An 18,973-nucleotide genomic window follows, 5' to 3' on the forward strand; every position below is an offset into this window, starting at 1 on the left:
AGGGCACTGGGTGTGGTCAGCGGCCCGGAGGAAAGAGAGGTCGCCAAGGTGGAGTTTGGTTGTGGGCGGGGTAATGAGACCCTGTTGAGTTGCGATTCCCCATGACACGTGTGGCAACCCCCCCCCAAAACCACCACCACACCACCCTCACCCACACACCACCCCACACCACCCTCACCACAAACCACCCCTACACCACCCCATCACCACCACACCACCCTCACCCTACACAACCCTCACCCCCCAACATCACCACACAACACCCCCACCACAAACCACCCCTACACCACTCCATCACCACCCTCACCACCACATCACCCTAAACACCCCCCCACCCCCATCCATATGCTCACCTCCACCACTCCCCGGCCCGCGGTCTAATCATACATCTTGTCTTGTGTCTTGCAGGAGCAGCTGGTGTCCCCCGCCCCCAGCTAGTGCCACAGCTGGAGCCCCCCCTCCCCCGCCATGAGCCGAGCCGCGATGAGGAGAGCAGCTCGGACACCAGCCCTCCGCCTGAGACTCAGGAGACACCCAGAGCTCGAGCCAGAGGATGACACTGACTTTCTGTCACAGCTGTCTCCAACACCCTCCACCATCCCAGAGGCTCCTGGGATACTCTCTAGTGTGCACCACACAGCTGATCCGGTTCAGCAGGTGGAGGTAGGAACACCCGAGGGCGGGCCGATACCAGGAACTAGCAGCCGTCCAGATAGTTTTCAGGCTTCTTGAACGGACATTCCCATCCACAGTCCCATCCATTTAGGCGCAGCACGGTAGCACAAGTGGATAGCACTGTGGCTTCACAGCGCCAGGGTCCCAGGTTCGATTCCCCGCTGGGTCACTGTGTGGAGTCTGCACGTTCTTCCCGTGTGGGTTTCCTCCGGGTGCTCCGATTTCTTCCCACAGTCCAAAGACGTGCAGGTTAGGTGGATTGGCCATGATAAATTGCCCTTAGTGACCAAAAAGGGGTTATTGGGTTATGGGGGTAGGGTGGAAGTGAGGGCTTAAGTGGGTTGGTGCAGACTCGATGGGCCGAATGGCCTCCTTCTGCTCTGTATGTTCTATAGTGGAGATGCAGTCGCAGAGCCAGGGGATACATGAGGGGTTGTCGGCGAGCGTCCAGCACCTGCAGGTATAGTTGTAGGACTCTAACCGTGTGCAGCAGGAGGGGGTGGTGCCAACAATGTGTGCCACTCAGGCCAACACCACACGGGTGGCGTCCACGGTGGAGGCATTGGGGCGACGGTTTTGGCTATGGACGGTTTTGGTATGTCCAAGGCCTGGGGGGAATTCTGTGCAGGTGCTGGCTGAGGCTCAGGAGAGGGTTGCTACCTCACAGGCAACCATGTGTTAAAGCCACCTGCACATCGCAGCGGCGCTCCTGCGCATGGCCCAGTCACAGCAGGCCATGATTGGGAACGTTGGCGGCATTGCCCAGGCACTGGCCGACATGGTGCCGACATAGACAAATGTGGCCCAGTCCCAGAGGGAGATGGCGCAGTCACTGGCTGGTGACACAAACCCAGAAGGTGGTGGCTCAGCCAATGGGTGATGTGGCACAGTCCCAGATGGAGATGGTTCACTCCCTGTGCTCCATGACCGCGAACGTGCAGATCCTGGTCAAAACCAGAGCGGGCAGCCGGGACTGGCAGAGGCAGGTGGCGGAGGAGCCTCGGATAACTCCGCTCGCACCCCCATCCCATGGAGTAGCCCATCGGGCATCCCGAGGGAGGAGGAGGTGATGGGGCCCATGCCGGTGACTCCCGCAGGTGAGGTGGTTGCTCCCGAAGACGCCCACCAACGGGCACCCAGGTCGCAGGGTGGGAATGACAGCAGGCCGCTTCCACTCCTGTTGTACCATCTGGGGAACCACCTAGACATAGCGTTAGGGCCCGTAAGGCCATAAAGTTAGACACCAGTTAAGTTGGCACGGGTGCAGGGCACAGTTTAGTTATAGGGGCTAGGGCACAAACCTGTATATATTTGTTCACATTAAACACTTGCTACCACTGTTGTAACCTGCCTCAGTGCTCTATCTGATGGGTGTGAGGAGTGGGCTGGTCTGCGCTGGCCAGAGAGGTGGGAGGAGAATGGGTGGAGGTTGTGGGTGGCCTGGGCTCCCCACCCTCTGGCCCTCCCCCCCAACCATTCCACCACCACCACTCCAGGGATCCGATGGGACTGTGTCATGGAATGGCCAGCTCTCATACAGGGATCACCCAGGTGGACGGTGGAACGTGTAAGGTCCAGGCACCTGAACCGCATGCTGAACAGGATGCTGAAGCATCACTCGATCACATTCCTGATCGCTATATGGGTGTCATTGTAGCGAGTCTCCACGTCGGTCTGAAACAGTGCCCTCCTGGCACCCCGACACCCTTGCACCACCACCCTGGTAGTGGGTCGGAGTCAGATATTGGCAACTGATGTGGAGCACCAGAATTCATCGCAGAGCGGGTTCTCATCTTCCTCCATCCCATGGACCAGACCCGCTGCTACTGCGAACCCAGGGCCCTCACCCCATAGGGCGGTAGGTATGTATCACAAAGGGAGTTTCAGGCGGGGAGGTGAGAGGGTGGGAATGAGGGGGTGTGGGGGTGGAATGCATTGGCCATGCCCCTGGCCAGTTCCCACCCCTCCCTAGTTGCTGAACCTGGAGGCGATCAGTCTGTCCTGTGCGCATTGGCCCTGGTGCCCACGCCGTAGGCTGCATGGGCCCCATGTCCTGCCCATCCTCCTCCTCCCCACATCCTCCTTGTCAGACAAGGCCTGGCATTCCTCCTCCTCCAGAACATCGCCCCTCTGCTGTGTGATATTGTGGTGGATGCAGCAGGCCGCCAGGATGCAGGCGACCCTCTCAGCATCATACTGGAGGGCCCCTCCAGAGCGGTCCAGGCACCTGAACTGCATCTTCAGGATGCACCACTCGATCACATTCCTGATCGCTATATGGGCATCATTGTAGCGAGTCTCCACGTCGGTCTCAAGCCTCCGGATTGGTGTCAACAGCTGCGACCGCAGTGGATAGCTCCTGTCGGCCAGGAGCCAACCCCCCCCCCCCCCCCCCCCCCCCAGCCGGGGGAGGGGGGGGGGGAGGGGAGTGCTTCTCGAACATGTCAGGGATCGTCGTGTGTGCCAAGATGAAGGCGTCGTGCACACTGCCCGGGTATCGGACGTAGACATGTATGATGCCCAGCTGATGGTCACATATCAGCTGCACGTTCATCAAGTGGAAAGCCTTTCGATTAGAGCGGCCTGTCATCGGCAGCTGCTCATAGGGGGAGATGCATCCCGTCGATCACCTCCCATCCGGCCGCTGTCACCCTGCACAACTAGGGGCCATGGTGTGCGGTCAGTGAGGTGCGCAGTAAGATGGCTGCTTTGCAGGCCGCGGAAATGGCGGCCCATGCCTGGACACTCCAGTCCCTTGGGGGGGTCACCCCAACTCCATGGCACATCCCGTGGTCACCCACCCCCCCCCCCCCCCCCCCGATCCAGCAGACATCCCACCCCCTCCAACCACCACTGTCAATGGCAGGTTTGGCAGCCCATGGTCGTGCCTCTGCGTGTTCTCCCTCCTCTCTCTCTCCCGCCAGCCACGGCGCGTCTTTCCCAATTTTTAAAACGACAGGTTAAACTCACCGTCAGCAATTCCCCCCGGGGGAGGCGGAGCATCACAGAGGCCCCGGAGAATACCGGGTCATGCCCGCTAATGATATGCAAACGATATTTACTGTACATGCGGAGTAGAATACATTGACACCACTGTCGGGGCACGAGGGCATGGGTGCACATAACGATTTTGGTCTTTCCCGATTTCTTTGGTGTTTCCCGATCGCCTTTCCCGATTTCTGCATTGGCCGACGGAGAATCCCGCCCTTTGAATTGTTTTCAGCAACGGGGAGCTGAACTCAAAGGTTGGGCCACCATTTTGAAAGGGTGCCCAATCTCTAAGAAAGCTTGCGGGTCCCCCACACACCCCACTCATGGGGAATGTCATCCTGCACACACATGGGCACTAACCCCCACCCCCCCCCCAAGTGAGGACACCCCGCTATGGTGTCCCTGGGGATCCCCCCATTTTCAGGCTCCCCCTCCGCCCTCTTACAGCCCTCCCCTCCAGGACCCCCAGCCGTCCCCCCCACCAACTTCCCAGAGGCCCCTACTTACCTACCATGCATCCCCCACCTTCAACAACCCCCCTCCACCCTCCTCCCATGGCCCTCCTCGGGCCATGACCCTTGGCAGTGCCATCCTGGCACCCGGACACCCTTGCGCCACCACCCTGGTCGAGCTCCTGCCAGCTTGGCAGTGCCAGGGTGGCAGTGCAAAGGTGCCAGTGCATTGTCAAGGTGCCCAAGTACCAAAGGGAGGGACAGGAAGCAACCATATACCATTCCTGGCCACCCAGTGGGCACTGATGGCCCGGGAGATCCCCTGGGTGCCGGTTTGCCTGATCCACGTTTGTGTAGACCAGTATTGGTCGGGCCCCTGACTGCAGCCTCCCTGGGGAGGCTGGTAGATCACGGGATGTCGCTAGATAGCGGGTGAACTCGACTAAGTAGGTTTATAACCTACTTAGGCGCGCACCTTTTGGTCATGCCCCTTTTGGGCGCGATTCTGATTCCAACGCCTCCTGAGTCTTGGGTAGAACCCCCGAGGCAGGAAGGATACCAGGAAGCCCGGCAGAAGCCACTCCCAGCATCTACGGTTGCATCGTACTAAGATGAGAGCGCAACATGGCCGGTAAATCGCACCCCTCTGAGTCTGTAGGCCATTGGTACAAGCCCCACTCCAGAGATTTGATCATATAATCCAGGGTGTCACTCCCAGATCAGTACTGACAGGCTGCTCTATTGCCAGAGGGGTCACCTTTGAGATGATAGTTTGAATCGAATGGCCGTCTATCCACTCAGTTGGATGCAAAGGACCCTAGGTGATAATTTGGAAGATCAGCAGAGTTCTCCTCTCGGCCAACATTTATCCCTCAATGTCTATCACTAAAACAGATAATCTAGTCACTTGTCTCGCTGTGGAACCTTGCTGTGCACAAAGTGACAGCCATGTGTCCGACCTTTTAACAGCGAACATACTTCTAAAGTGTGTTATTGGCAGTAAATAATTTGTGACATTAAACGACCCCTATACAAATGCCAGTCTTTCATTGGATAGCAACATCCAGGAAAGTAATTTGAACAACAATGGGCCAGAGGTCAGCATTTGTCATTGAGACTGAGCAACAAAGGGAAAATTAAAAAAGAGCAAAGCACCAGTTTCCAGCATTATTCCGAGGTCATAATTGTTTGGGAAAGTCAGCTTTTGTGTGAGGAGGAAATGGAGCCTGAAAGCAAAAGGAAAGAAAATCTGGAGCACAGGAAACTTCATCAGCGCAGCCAAAAATAAAGACAGAGGGCAGGGTTTCCCATCGCCCTCTCCTCCGCCCCGGCATGTTTTCCAGCAATAGTGTCAGCTCACCATTGGCTGCTGGAGGATCTTCCAGACCCACCGATATCTATAACGTCTTGCATGACTTGCCCATCATGCCTCTGGGGCACCCGCCACAGGGAGTCACCTATCACAGGACCAGAATCTTATTCCTGCTGCTTCCAATTCAGCTGCTTGACAGACGTCTATGCGAAATAAAGGATTTGTGAACATATCCTGGAGATGCAACATCAGCACGTTCCAGCAGTGGCCTGTATCAACCATGGTTCAGCTGGTAGCACATTTGCTTCTGAATCGCAAGGCTCCGTGCTCAAACCAAGGCCGACATTCCAATGCAGGACTGAGGGAACACCGCACTGTTGGAGGTGCTGTTTTCTAGATGTGATGTTAAACTTAGGTCCCGCCTGCCTGCTTTGATGGATGTAGCACTATTTCAAAGAACAACAAGGGAGTTATCTCCCAATATCCCCAATATCCATTGGTCAGTCAACATCACAAAAGGAAAAGATTATCTGCTCATTAACGTGTTGCTGTTTCATTCACACAAACCAATGTTGGTGGGTTATGGAGGTCAGTCTGTGATGACGACACAGCCAACGAGGCCTGTGCTGAGCTCTCTCATCTCAGGCAGGATTGCGGTGGGGGATCTACAAAAAAAAAAAGACTTTTCAGGGCATCTTTCACAACCTTACCATGTCCAAAATCAATTTGCAGCCAAAGAAGTCATTTTGAAGTGTAATCATTGTTTAGAATTTAGAAAACATGGTAGCCAATTTGCACACACCGACCTCTGAAAAAGTTTGGTGATGTTGGTTGAGGCTTAGATCTTGACCTGGACAAGGGGGATGGGGAGAACTCCTCGGCTCTTTTTTGAATGACTGTTCCAGGACCTTTTACACACAACTGAGATGACAGATTGGCGAAGATTCCCCGTTCCTGAGACTAAGTGTTGATGCCAGGGCAGGATTCGTGGACTTTCACGGCAACATAATTGGTGCTGAACCTGGTCGATTCAGCTACCGTGGAGAGGCTAGAACTGGCGCCACATGAAACATGACCGCTTCCAGTGAGAAACGGTGCAGGAGAAAAGGGTCCGTGATTGACACTCAGCAGGCTTACAAGCTGCAGCCGCATACACACATTACAATCCACACACATTCATCTCAGCCAACAAGATAGCACCAGTTGCACTGGAGCACGCCCATCCAGCTGATCGGTCGGCTTGGGCTAGAGGGCAGCTAGGAGGGGTGGCCTCCTAGTTTGTCAGCAAACTATGGCACTTTCTGTACCCCTCTCTCTCCCTCAGCAGCCACAATGCTGGTTTAATGATTTTTAAAGGCACAAGTGAACCACGCTGTCGGGAACTCGGCCTATCGGAGGCGGAGAATCGTGGAGGCCCTGGTGAATACCGGGTCAGGTCCGCTAATAATATACAAACGGTGTTTACTGTACGGGCGTTCCAGGCCGCATTGATGTCGAGGCACTGGAAAATTGTGATTTGGCGTCAAATCGGCACCTGCTGCGATTTTGCCGTCAGAATCTATTCTCCATCCAATCGCATTTCCCAATTTTGCCGTCAGCCAATGAAGAATCCCATCCTTTAACTTCAGTGCAACGTCTCATTTCAAAGACAACACTTCCAACATTGAAAGTCTAAGGGGCTGAATAACATGGGGGAGGGGGGCAGATGCACACCCCCCCCCCCAACCCCCTCACCCCTGAAGGCACGTTTGTGTGAAGCCAGTTGGTTTAACGCTGAGCATTGGCGGCGGAGGTCGAACCGGCGTGCAGCTTCATCAGTCCCAGCAGCGCCAGGAAGGTGTCAGTGGCAGCTGCCAGGACTGCAGCTGGAATGAGGAGCCCAAAAGCAAGTAAGTCCCTATTTGATGTATGTGGGTGTGTTCCCACCATGGGAAACATGCCCACTGGGAGTCGACAAAATCCAGCGCCTGGACTTTGTGTTCAAGTCTCTGGACTGGGACTTGAACCTATGAACTTCAGATTCATAGCTGAGACTGTTACCCACTGAACCACAGCTAATTGGCCGTGGCATGGTTATGAAGAGGAAAATTGAGCAGGATTCCTCCTCCTAAAGATCATCAGTTCTAGAAGTGCATGTGTTCAAAAATCAGATGAGAGTGGCATGGGCTCAGATGTGACAACATTTGCCTATGGTAGGAAAGTAGGCTGAAACTTGATAACGTAGCAGGTCATTCCTACAAAATGTACATCTTGTGTATTGATGCTTTACTTATCACGGATACAGTCAACGGAACAGAGGAACAAGAGTAGGCCATTCAGCCCCTCGAAACTATTCTGCCGTTAATTTGGAGTATGGCTGATCTTAATTTAATCTACCAGCTATGTTTCTATGTACCTTCTTTGTCTAGCAAATCTGAATGTTGATATTTTAATAAAATAATTCAGAGTACCCAATTCTTTTTTTTCCCAATTAAAGGGCAATTTAGCATGGCCAATCCACCTACCCTTCACATCTTTTTGTGTTGTGGGGGTGAGACCCACACAGATACTGGGAGAATGTGCAAACTCCACATGGACAGTGACCCGGGGCCCGGATCGAACCCAGATCCTTGGCGCCGTGAGGCAGCAGTGCTAACCATTGTGCCACCGTGTTGACATTTTTAATTAACAGTTTAATCAACAGTTTTTTGTGGGGAGAGAGTTCCAGATTTCCACTGCCCTTAGTGTGGAGTCATGCTCCCTGACAAGAACCCTGACTGGGCTTAGCTCTAATCTTAAGGTAACGGCCCCTTTTTTCTGGTCTCCCTTGCCAGAGGTAGTAGCTTATCTATCCTATCGACATCTCCAAACATGTCAGTTAGATCAAATATTCTATACTCAAGGGAATACAGGCAGAATCTATGAAACCTGTCCTCATAATTTAACCTTTTTAGCCTTGGCATCATTTCGTTCTGGTGAAAATCTGTCTCACCCCCATCAAGGCCATTTTATATCTGCTGACGTGCACTGTCCTGAGCTGAATACATATTCAGGGGTCTAACCGGAGCTTTTATGTGACTGTAATATAACTTCTACTCCTTTTATTGCAGCTCCCTTGAGAAAAAAGGCCAAAAACAGCAAAGAGAACTCTGCCTCATATTGTATGCAGAAGATGTAAGTGCAGATTTGGCAAGGTGGGCTTCCCGTAACTGTGAATGGCATCAAGTTAAAGTAGATTACCGGAACAGCACAGCAACATTAGCAGCTAGTGTGCATATTTTTTCAAGTGTGGAGGGATTTTTTTTTTCTTTCGCATTTGTTTTCCATACGCTCTCTGACCTCTGAGCGAGTTATGGCAAGCAAACATGCATTACTGCTTCCTTTTGGTATTTGGGGCCTGGCCAATAATGAGATTTCCGTGTAATGTGTTTCAAGCTGTACACGAGCCTTACAGATCAGCATTAACTAGCAAGCATATGGAACTTCAAGCATTACCTAAAATGGAAGCATTGTACCTGTACGGGCCAAACCTGTATGGAGAATGTCTTATATAACGAAAGCTGCCAAATGTATATAATTAAACCATCTCTGAAATATCGTTCAGCTATTTTATTGTTGGAATAACTCTTCCAGACAAATTTCTAAACCCAAAGTATCGATTGTAAACTTATGACTCTTTTAATCTTTGAGCTCTGGATTAGATTATAATAGCAAATTAGCCTGCTGGGTGGAAAACTGCCTTGGGAGCAGAAGGCTGGACACGATGATAAATGGAACAGGTTCTGTCTGGAGCAATGAATAATGGAGTTATGCTGAGCTCTGCTCTGGGTCCCGTGATATTTAGACTATTTATAAACAGTAATGGGGATTGGACCCTTTTCTTCTCCAGTGTTGCAGCTATTCATAAACAATATGAGAGTGCGGAACTCCCAGTAATGTAACAAATGTGCTGACAACACAAACCCTGGTGGCCGTCAGACCAGCTGAGGGAAAATTAATGGCATTGAACGGCTTCTACTCCAATGAATGGATCGGTGGAAGCAGATAATGTTTGTTTATTCAAAGGAAAGTTAACTGGATTTCTTTCAGAAGATAATATCTTGGGATAGATTAAATGAATATTGTGAGGCGGGCCATATGGTACTTCACATCAGGGGATTCAAGAGGATGCGAGGAAAGTGATCCTGCCATTGATCCCTCAACATTATAAAGCAAGATTCACAGAAACTTCTATCCGGAGGAACCGTTAACTTTAGAGCTATGATTCCCCAAGGTCTCCACCACTGGGGGTTTCCTCGTCCAGTGTCTGGGTCTGTTGTAGGCTGATTTAGAGGAATTGATTAGTTAGCAACTCCTTTATTACTGTATCATGTGACGACCAGGATAGTGGAAGGCAAACTTGATGGATCTTTCCTTTTCAGTTACATTTGATGCAAAGTATTAATAGATTACAAACTGGATAAATAGAAAGATAAATAGGGGCAGCACGGTAGCATGGTGGTTAGCATAAATGCTTCACAGCTCCAGGGTCCCAGGTTCGGTTCCCGGCTGGGTCATTGTCTGTGCGGAGTCTGCACGTCCTCCCCGTGTGTGCGTGGGTTTCCTCCGGGTGCTCCGGTTTCCTCCCACAGTCCAAAGATGTGCGGGTTAGGTGGATTGGCCATGCTAAATTGCCCGTAGTGTCCTTAAAAGTAAGGTTTAGGGGGGGGTTGTTGGGTTACGGGTATAGGGTGGATATGTGGGGTTGAGTAGGGTGATCATTGCTCGGCACAACATCGAGGGCCGAAGGGCCTGTTCTGTGCTGTACTGTTCTATGTTCTAAAGCGATATATACAGATGTAGGAGATACAAATTGAGCTTAATAAATGGCCATCAACAAAATCAGGGAAGAGATTATTAATTCTTCAATGAAGGCATTCAATAAAGATAATCATATAATCATACACCTGACCACATCTCAAGGTTTCATAGAAGTTACAATGCAGAAGGAGGCCATTCAGCCCATTGAGTCTGCACTGGCTCTTAGAAAGAGCACCCTAGCCGAAGGCAACACCTCCACCCTATCCCCATAACCCAGTAACCCCACCCAACACTAAGGGCAATTTTGGACACTAAGGGCAATTTATCATGGTCAATCCACCTAACCTGCACATCTTTGGACTGTGGGAGGAAACCGGAGCACCCGGAGGAAACCCACGCTCACACGGGGAGGTTGTGCAGACTCCGCACAGACAGTGACCCAAGCCGGGATCGAACCTGGGATCCTGGAGCTGTGAAGCAATTGTGCTATCCACAATGCTACCGTGCTGCCTCGAGTACTGTCAAACCAAATTATCTTAATTAAAATATTTTGGGGAAACATGGCAAATTCGTATTTCCTGGTGGAGACTATATTGAGAAATCAGGCATGAAGATTCCTGCAGGATTGACCACCCATTATAGGCCATAAAGGAAACTATTTGCAGGGCTGAGGGGAAAAGAGGGGTGAAATAGCTGAGTTGCTCCTGCTGGGGGCTGGCACAGTCATGGTGGGCCTCCTTCCATGCTGCAACCATTGTATGATCCTATTGACTGGATTTTACAATGGTGGGCTAGGCAGGGATCACTGCCTCCTGGTGTGAAAGTCAAGACCAACTCAACTGTTCCTTCACCATCTCGCCCTGCAGCCAATTAATGGCTCTCAGCCTGATTCATGGGTGAGGTGAAACTTCCAGCCCCCATCTGGGAGGAAGTCCCACCGCAATGAGCCATCGGCCAATCAAATCGGCAGCTGCTCACCGGGCACTGTGGCCACTGCTGGTACTGCATCCAGTCCCCAATAACAATTCTTGATGGAGCAGGAAGCAAAGATAAATATAGATGGAGCCCTGGCGCACCTGGGCCAGGCTGACAGGTCAGGGCAAGAGGGGTGGGTGCCAGAGCGATCAGGTTTAGAACCAGGCTGGACAGGACAGATAGAGAAAGGAAATGGGAAGACCTTTATGGGTAGCCTTCGATGGGCACAGTCTTGTAAAGGTGGTATTTCCACCCCTCTGACCAGCCACCAGCCCGAACAGTGAGAGCTGCCAGGGCACACTTGACATGGGCCTCTTCCGCCTTGGGTTAAATTTCAGTGGAGACAGAGGAGGCCTGGTAAAATTTAGGCAGGGTGGGCAGGTAGGCTATTGGAATGGTGCCCATGGTATGGTGCCCAGTTTTACTGCCTCCTCTGGCTGCCATCCAAACACACTCCCAATTGCTCTAAAACCCAACCTAATGATTCTGACAAGCTCTGCAATTCTATCTTCAAAAGGACAGCAAAATATTCGAGGGGAGAGGAAGAAAAGGTCTGACACTTATCTCTCAACATCATAAAAGAAAGATTCATAGCAGTAAAACTTGTTACTCCTGGAGACAATAAAATTAAGAGGTGATAAGCAGACCTTAAAAAATGCTAAGTGGCACAGATAATATATGAAAGTGGATAATTTAAGTTAGATTGTAATAGAAGCATTACATTAACGAGCTTAAAGACTATGAAGGGATTGCAATCTCATTATCCTCACTGTATAACGAATGAATGGAATAAACTCCCAATGATGGCTGTTAATATTACGTTGATTTACTCATTGAAGATGGCGGCATGAACGTTTGCTTGGCAACAGGGTTAAAGGTCATTAAGATTGAGATCAGAGATGAATGAACAAGATTTCTATGAATCCTGGTCCTTTCTTGTTGGGATTACAAATATTGTGGGAGGCACTGCATGGTTAAAAGGTTGAACGAGGGCAGCACGGTGGCACAGTGGTTAGCATTGCTGTCTACGGCGCTGAGGACCCGGGTTCGAATCCCGGCCCTGGGTCACTGTCTGTGTGGAGTTTGCACATTCTCCCCGTGCCTGCGTGGGTTTCACCCCCACAACCCAAAGATGTGCAGGTTAGGTGGATTGGTCACGCTAAATTGCCCCTTAATTGGAAAAAAATAATTGGGTACTCTAAACTTAAAATAAATAAATAAATAAAGGTTGAACGTGATTACCGTGACATTTTACTTCGACAAATAGGGCTAGAATCTGACGATTGGAAACTTCACATAACCCTCAGTAGATCATTCTGTGCAGATTGGAGATTCCACCACAGAAGGAACAATTCTGCCAATAGTTGATGGATATCGACATTACATTATAACAGGAGGGACTTATAGATTGTTGCACTTCTTGTTGTGATCTGTGACCTTGTCTTTGTAATGATTCATCCAGAACCGCTGGTGACTTAACTAGAATGGTGATTTATTGACGTACACGTGGTAAAGTAACTATCAGAATGCTATCAAGACTAAGTTACTGACTGAGTCCCCTAGACTCTCCTGGAACTATCCTTATGTGCGTCTGTCCTGGTGTACGCCTTACAACCTTCTGCCGAGAGCCGGATGTCTCATGACTGATGGCAGACACCACCTGCTGGTGGGAGGTCACATTGCTGAGTGTATACAATATTATCCGCAGGCATATCAGCACAGTTCTTACAGCTTGCCAACACTGAGTTTTCTTGCCTTTGGGTCTGTTTATTCTGAAATTAGTGGATAGAGGTCGATTACTCTAATTAATCAAAACCTCCATGATTGTGTCATGTAGTGAGCAGGATTGTAGGAAGTGAACAAGGTGGATCATGTTTCTTTATTGCCCAGCAATGCCAATATTCCAAATATGCCAAACAGCTAGACACCAAACAGCTAGAGCATAAACACCTACATGGAACCTGGCTCCAATGGTTACACACATGGTTTTAAACAGAACCTTCAGCACAGAAACAAGCCAATCAACCCAATTGCTCAGTACCAGCGCTTACAATTCTCCCATCATACTTTATCTAGAAAAAAGTGGATTTTTTTTCTTTTCCGTTTATTTCTCCCACATATACTTATCTAGGTTCCCCTTAGATTCATCAATGCTATTTCTCTCGACTACTCTCTGTGGCAATAAGTTCCACCACGTTCTAACCATTCTATGGTGAAAGACATTTCTCTTGAATCTTTTATTGGAATTCAGTATTAGTCACTATCTTGGGGTGATTGTTTTGGTTTGTTAATGCTAGCATTATCAGCCAAAATCAGTACAGAAGACCAGGGAATGTTAACTGTGAGATTTGCCCGATAAGCACACATTCATGTTTCCCGCGATCCTTGTTCCGCTTCAAGTGCCCATTCATCTGGACCGCCCACAATTCTGGCCACATCCCAGATGGAATTGGCAAGATTCTGTGGTGGCTTGAGACGGATGTTCAAACTGCGCTCATTTTCTTCAGGTTGCAGGCACCAGTCGCCATGATTTAGAAGGCTTTTCATATCAAAGAAAGTAATTTATTTACGAAGAAACTGTCCAGAGCACATCAATGAAAGTAGTGAATGGTTTACTGAATATTGAATATTGCATAGCAATTATTGAATAGCAATTTTCTGCAATGGCAAAGTAGGGGAGACAAAATACAATTCCAATCAACACAACTCATTTTTTAGTACTTAAAAACTGAAAATGAACTTTAGTTACCATTCCGTTTTGACAGTGTCTCTCTCTCTTAATTGATAAATATTGCATCTGAGCTATCATGCTATTACATAGAACATAGAACAGTACAGCACAGAACAGGCCCTTCGGCCCTCAATGTTGTGCCGAGCCATGATCACCCTACTCAAACCCACGTATCCACCCTATACCCGTAACCCAACAACCCCCCCGTAACCTTACTTTTTTATTAGGACACTACGGGCAATTTAGCATGGCCAATCCACCTAACCCGCACATCTTTGGACTGTGGGAGGAAACCGGAGCACCCGGAGGAAACCCACGCACACAGGGGGAGGACGTGCAGACTCCACACAGACAGTGACCCAGCCGGGAATCGAACCTGGGACCCTGGAGCTGTGAAGCATTTATGCTAACCACCATGCTACCCTGCTGCCCCGAGGTCAGGAGCTGGTAAAAACTCAAACCCTCATCTTGGATCTTTCTCTATTCCCACACACACTACCCAAGGGAGTTCAATTTCGTCAATGCTTTCGTTATGGTTCTCATAAAACGTGGGTTGTCTGTTTCTTCCCAGATAATGAAATGGCCGTTTTTGTTGGTTTGGTCCCCAGTATTGTGGAAGTTTTAATGTGGTTGTGTTACAAATGTTATTTCTAGTTCTAACCTCTTAACTCGGATATGAATTCTGCCTCTATGGTAGCACTCCCACCTCAGAGTTCACAGGTACATGTCCCATTGTGACTGCATGGACCAGAGCACGCAATCCAGATGGATCTTCTGCTCCAGTATTGAGGGGGTCGCACACTGTTCAGAGATGACATCTCAGATGAGAGGCTAAGTCGAGGGCTGCCCTCTCTGGTGGATGCAATATACCTCATGACAACATTTGAAGAGTTGGGGAGTTTTCCTGGCATCCGGTTCTACATATCCTTCAGATAAAGAACAGATGCAATGGTCATTATCGCATTGCTGTTGTGGGAGTTTGCTGTGCACTAATCACAATTGCATTACCTACATTACAACATTAGTCATGCTTCAGAAAGTATGTAGTTCGCTGTGAAAAATTGGGATATCCTGAGGTTATGGAAGGCTCAATATAAATACAAGTTCCTTCCTTCCTCCAAAATTTGTTTTTCTGGAGTTCACTCTTTTAAATGGTTTTCCAGTTCCTTAAAACAAAAGGCTCTATTTAGTACTTTATATCACCATGGGGTTATTACCAATTGGATAACCTGCCCATTGGACAACCAACCATTTTAGTAGGACGTAAAATGGGATAGGGGGTGAAATGGACAGCCAACTTGGTTGTGTCATCTGAGCAAGATAGGTTGAAATTAATCACAATCTCAGTTAACTTGGTGAATTTTCTTCAGATTGATACCAATATATTCCGAGACTTCTTCCACAATGCATTCACTGCTGTACCTGTAGGTACCGTAGCTTGCTGGTGATAATGGGTTGCTAATGATAGCAATGGGATGAACGAAGCAAAAGCAGCTTGATTCAACCAAATGAGAACAAAGTCCCATAGCGAGCGCGTTCAGCCGCCTGTTTTCCAGCGACTCACGTTGGAATAAGGGGCCTCAACGGGGAATGCCGCCTGAGGCCGCACATAGCTCCATTTTGTATGCTGGGGAGCTCCGCTGGTGTCCCGATCTCCGAGGCCCCTGAAGCAATTCCCTCCCCCCCCCCCCCTCAACGCACTATCAGAGGGTCCCCAGCCCCTCCCACAACACCTACGCAGGGCACCCTCGGCACTATCGCACACTTGAAAGAATGCCAGCTTGGCACTACCAATCTGGCACCCTTGCAGTGGCCATGCCAGCTGCCACCTGGGGACCTTGGCAGTGCCAGGCTGGCACCCATATGGCACTGCCAGGATGGCACTGTCACGGTCCCCAGGTGGCAAGGGTGCCCATGTGGCACCAGCACCCTTCCCGAACAGCATGCAGCTGGTGGCCTCCGATCCCCTGGGAGATTCCCAAGAGTGCAGTTCCATCTGGTCTCCGTTTGATTGCGTTGGATCTCACAAGGCGTTGTGAGCCGGGTAGATCTCGGGAGCAGGGTCTCCGGGCTTTTATTGCCCATGCAGCACCGTGGCAAGCTGTTTTTCCGGCGCAGCATGGCCATTGGATCGCACCCTCGGGTTTTCAACCAGTCCTCAGGCTTTCAGGAATAATAATACCTCCGCTTCTGGACAAAAACATCAATGAAAAGATACAAAGACATAGGAAATAATTTGAGAGATATAGGTGATTTTAAACATACCTTCCCAGCATACACTGGGTGGAGTGGGCAGTTAAAATTTCCCAGGTTACTCACCTGCTAAAAAGCCCCCAGGAACTCACTGTTCCAAATTTTAACTTGGCTCTAATCAGAGGACAGAAATGACTCCTGACCAAAGCCGGCGGGGTCCTTTATCACACATGTATGTCTGATAATGATGACATCGGGTGTGATTTAACCACTGTGTTGGGCCCGGCGCGGAACTAGACAGATGAATAGCGGAAAAGGCCAAATTCGAGATTTGCGCTGGGCACAAACCAGTTTGCAATTCACCCGGCCGGCTCCCGATGGTGAGTTCCGGATCTCACCCAGAAACGGTGAACATAACATTAACCCTCATTTGCATTCATTTCCATCTCATTAATAAGATTGAAGTTAAATGCAGCGGCATCCCGGGAATTACTCGACGCCCAGTGAGAAATTATGTGACGCGAATGCGATGGCTTCTGAGTGGAAGTGAAGATGTGAGTAGACATTTTCATTTTCCGGATGCATCCTCAAGGACACCGGAGCTGCTATCCCAGTGCTCGGGGATGGGGGGGCTTGGGCTTGGTCAAGGGGCTGAAGCATTCTAGGCCGGGGGTCAACCCTGGGTCGGGGGGGGGGGGGATTGAGGAATTTTGTATCTGTGAGGCCTTCAAGCCATCTTTAAATATTGTGGAGACACTTAATAGGGGCTACCACAGCTGCAGCTTGTCTGTCCTAGTTTAATGAGCATCTTGACAAATACATGAATGGGATGGGAATAGAGGGGCACGGACCCCGGAAGTGAAGATGATTTTACTTTAGACAGGCTGCAAGGTTGGCGCAGGCTTGGAAGGCCGAAGGGCCTATTCCTGTGCTGTACTTTTCTTTGTTCTTTGTTCTTTTGTCCGAGCAAACACGGAGCCCTGCTGTGGCTTCTATCCTGAAAGTCAATTTCACTCCCTTTGACTGTGAGCAGCCTGTAGCTTTACAGCTTTTCAAACGAGGAATTACCCCTGCAAGTTGTGAGAGCACTTCACGCTCCAAGACGCTACGGAACCTGGTGCGCGGCATTGTTCCAAATGGGCCACCTGATGACACCGTTGAAGAAATGCTTTCGCAGATTGCTGATACATTTGTTGCTGGTGTGGTGAGTGCTGCATGTAACTGGCACGTCACCGTTACAGTGGAAGTCAAGGATATTCCACTGAGCCTTGAGTGCCAGTGGAATATGGAAATTGGGTCATGTGGGAGGGGCCTCCACAGCTGCAGCTCATGGACGGAGAATGGCACTGATACATGGAACAAGTAACATATTGATGGACAGATCATTTCTGGACATGATAACACATTCTCAGGCACATCCTCTATTTCCGTTGAGGAACTTGGGAGGGGTGATATCGTATTTTTGTTTGTTTTTGTGAAAATGAACTGATATAGCGTTGCATTGGTATCAATGTGGAACGGTGACGTTTCCTTGTTGTTTAATGGTTAATGTGACATGTGGAATGTTACGTAGTTGATTTTCAAATCTTTGTTGCTGTTTAATAAACAAAATATTCTCAAGTCTCAAGTGCCTCCTCGAGGGCACATGTGCCGTGTCTCAGAGGATGATTAGTGCACAGCATGTCAAACACTTTGATTCCTGAACACTGTGCCTGAACTCTAGCAGCGTCAGCATCATAGAGGCAGCTGCCAACAATCAAACACTAAACAGTTGGGCTTCAGCACTGTGGATCTTCTTGCGAGCAAAGGGTAAATGTGTGAATCAGGTGAGGGCACTGAGCATGGCCTCCCTGTTTCCAGCAGAGGTCTGGGGTTTGGGGTCTCGGGGCTCCTGATGTGGCCGGGAATGAGTGCGCAGAGAGAGGTTTGTCAACACAACTGGCTTGCTGGATGGCACTCTAAGAGAAGGCAGACCACGTAAAGGTGGGGGAAGGCATGGGAGATTTGAGGATCCTGGGATTGAAACCCTAACTGATTCCCAGTCTGCCTCATTCTCCCACCTCCCCACTCACACCATTCGTTGCCAGACCACCCTGTTCTACCCTCCCAGGGTGTGTGTAACATCACTCCAGTGTGATGGGCCTGTGTTGCCATTGTCAGCGGCTCACCATACAAGGCAGGTGAGTGATGAAAACTCGCTGTGAAGAAAGCTCTGGTGCTCCTCAGTTTCTGCAAAAGTCTGACTCCTGTCTTTCTGCTAATGCACTCACACCCATTCTCTGCATCAGGGGCTTTAGATTTTAGACCATTGGTGCCCAGTGGGGCGGAGGGTGGGGCGGGCAACAGGGAGTAAGGGTGCAGGCAGGCGCTGTGCAGATTAAGAAGACAGAGGTTTCACATGTATCAGGTGCGATATGTTTTAGTGTTGAACATTTTAACGCTCAATTCCCCCTAGCGACAGATTGTGAACCCCTCCAGTGCCAACTCAGTGCTCCTCACTCTTCTTGATCTTTCGTTGTCAACTGCTGCATCTCGGTGTGTCCCCAGGATGCACATCAGAGGTGGAGGCAGCCGAAGGGCCCCAAACAACTTACCAGTTTCACAGGGATCACTATGCCACCTTGGTCTGCCCTTGAGATGCACCAGTGCCAGCAGGGGGGGATTCTTAAGAAATGGAGACAGCCATTGTCTCCTTGGTGGCAGGCCCATAGTTGGCCTCCAGCCATTCCTCCTCCCTGAGGGTGCACAAAAGGCCCCTGGGAGTCACCATGTGACGGAGGGGCAGCTGGAGTGAGCTCCAGAAGTCTCTGAGTCATCTGGCTCCACCAGTCCTGGAGGCTCCTCATTGCCTGCACCATGGTGTTG

This window comes from Scyliorhinus canicula, chromosome 5, assembly GCF_902713615.1.
Source record: "Scyliorhinus canicula chromosome 5, sScyCan1.1, whole genome shotgun sequence".
In the NCBI taxonomy this organism is placed as follows: Eukaryota; Metazoa; Chordata; class Chondrichthyes; order Carcharhiniformes; family Scyliorhinidae; genus Scyliorhinus; species Scyliorhinus canicula.